This window comes from Magallana gigas, chromosome 4, assembly GCF_963853765.1.
Source record: "Magallana gigas chromosome 4, xbMagGiga1.1, whole genome shotgun sequence".
Classification (NCBI taxonomy): domain Eukaryota; kingdom Metazoa; phylum Mollusca; class Bivalvia; order Ostreida; family Ostreidae; genus Magallana; species Magallana gigas.
Window position 1 is genome coordinate 25,782,356 of NC_088856.1, and position 2,566 is coordinate 25,784,921.

At 31.3% G+C, this 2,566-nt stretch overlaps 1 long non-coding RNA gene across 1 annotated transcript; it reads right to left on the reverse strand.

Moving 5' to 3' along the window:
- Nucleotides 1–825: 825 nt before the first annotated feature.
- Nucleotides 826–2,566, reverse strand: LOC136274587 (uncharacterized). The gene is made up of 2 exons (XR_010713025.1): nucleotides 1,971–2,566; nucleotides 826–1,853 (listed from the first exon to the last, which is right to left on the reverse strand). It is a non-coding gene; the product is annotated as an uncharacterized lncRNA (long non-coding RNA).

The window sequence follows — 2,566 nt, forward strand, 5'->3', positions numbered from 1 at the left end:
ATGAAATTTGGGTGCCCGTCGGTGAGTTTTAAGCAAGATACAGGGCTCACAATTCTTCATAATGTAAACAAGGCTCGTGCCCTGTTTTTGTTTACATAGATTCAATATACCAGTAAAAAATCTTTTTCAAGCTGATTTGTCTATATTCTTATTTATTTTAAGCATAAATAATCAGTTCCTAACGATTAACACATTCATTTTAGGTCTAAAACTGGAATTTTCACTTCAACAAAATGTAAACACAAGCTTTGTTTACATTGCGAGAAATTGTAAGCTCTGTAACTCGCTTATTAGTCAACAAATGACACTAAAATTTTGATAGCCTATTAAAAATGCCTTTCTGAAGCATTATAAACATTAAAATCGAAAAAATAATTTTTTACCAAAATCGTGACCATGCCCCCTTAATTTTAGAGAACATTTTACTGCTTCTACATAGAAATGACGAGAATTATACAGCAAACCGTACGCGTATGTAACAATTTGTGTGTTACCCGTTGCCAAGGGGTTGCTAATGCTGAGGGTAATATAACGGATTATCAACTGCGTCTAAACCAATCAGATTTCAGTATTTTTTTTTTATTCGAACTTTCATGTACAAGTTATTCACATCATCTTATATATTTAGTTTTACAGTGCATACACATCATATATTCACTTCATTTGAGATTTAGAATATAAGTATAATATAGACACAGTCACATAACAACGATAAAAAAGCACATGTACAGACAAGTGTATACACCGACCGACAGACGTATATATGCACAACCAATCTCGAAAACATGCTTTCAGAAATTAACATAGAATTATAATAAAACAAAATATTCGGAAATGTATTTATTGGCCAATAAATCTCTCATCGACGGTAGAAACTAAAATATACATATAAAGACAAATGAATTCAAAGCACAAATCACACACCAACGCTAGATCAACATACAGACTTGAATCAAAACGACAACTGATTACCCTTATGGCACGTCATACTATTACTTATTAGGTTAGTTACTGACTCACTACGCCTCGCCATCTATGAGATTGATCAACCCAGTATATTTCCGTAGTGAGTCAGTAACTAACCTAATAAGTGTTTTGTTTTCCAAGGACTATCAAGCGACATGTTTATTCACAAATAGCGATGATCTACGCAAAGCCATGTACAAGATGTCTAATATCTCGTGCAATTTAACTCATTTAAACTCGATAGGAATAAGTAATTTTAACATTTTACAACCTATATATCGTCAGAAATCGTTGGAGAAACGGAAGAACTTGTTTAAAACATAGCTTGAAATGAGGACCCCCTATAAATCCAAAATGGCGAGTGTCGTCCCTTTACTTTTTTTAATGTACATTGAATACACTTTTTTAACATGATTGAAACGGGGGGGTTTCGGTGAATTTATTTATTGCAATACACAGAAATACACATAAGATTACCAATTTTAATCAATTTTTTCTTCGGGAACAAATAATTAGGAAATTCACTATCCAACAACCAAGCCCCTGTGATTAAAGTATTCTCGTGCAAAATGTGACATAAAGTAAGCATTAAAGATTTTAATTGACAGATAACTGCAATGCGATAAGAATCTGTAATAAACAAAATACAAATAAAAATGACAGGTATTGGTTTCCATAGAAAAACAATTCAATAAACCTTTCACATAGAATTAAGTAATGCAACATATCTTAAATATATTCTATAAATAAATTCATTAATTGAATAGAAAATAATGAGTTAAAACCGTAATCAATTGACTTTATTAAACTGACAGTACGTAATTATCAAGTTCAAAATGTAATGTTTGTCGACGAAATGGCGCACCATACTTGAAGCACATGGTAAACTAAAATCCATCGGTAACAAGAATATGCAAAACTAAGCATAGTTGACAATAAAGACAGAGGTAAATTACATCACTAGAAGATTAATAATACATAATTATAACAGTCAAAACACTTACACAGTGGAATTCAAGGCTTACAAAAAACTGTAGTAATCGAGCGTTTAGAAATATGGCGCAGTACTCCACCCATAAACAAACAAGTCGTACACAAAATCTTTCGTACAAAATACACGTAGTAATCAAAATAAGATATGCACAAGACATAACAGAAATAAAAGTTAACGTTGTACACAAGATAAGCACACAAGATATTTATAATTTTATATTAATGAAATGGTTTGTTAGCTTGCTTCTTATATCCCAAAATGATGTTTTGATATTTTCCATTATTTTTTTTTTTAAGATTCCGTTCCGTTCCGTTAAATACCAATATCCACACGGGTAATGGTATTTTGCGGAACGGAACGGAATCATAAGAAAATTATTCAAAAGTTTCGTAACAACATTTGTTATATCATTATTCATTTCAATGTATAACAAACAAGCTATAGGTTAGCTTTTTAAAAAGAAAGTTAAGAAAGTCAGCCAGCGGAATATTATTTTTGGTCAAACGTGAATACACAATCTATTAAAATACGGGTAATGTAGTTTTCAGAAGAATGATAATAGGCAAGTGTATTTTTAGTTTGCACGCTTATTTTCATGTCTGTATG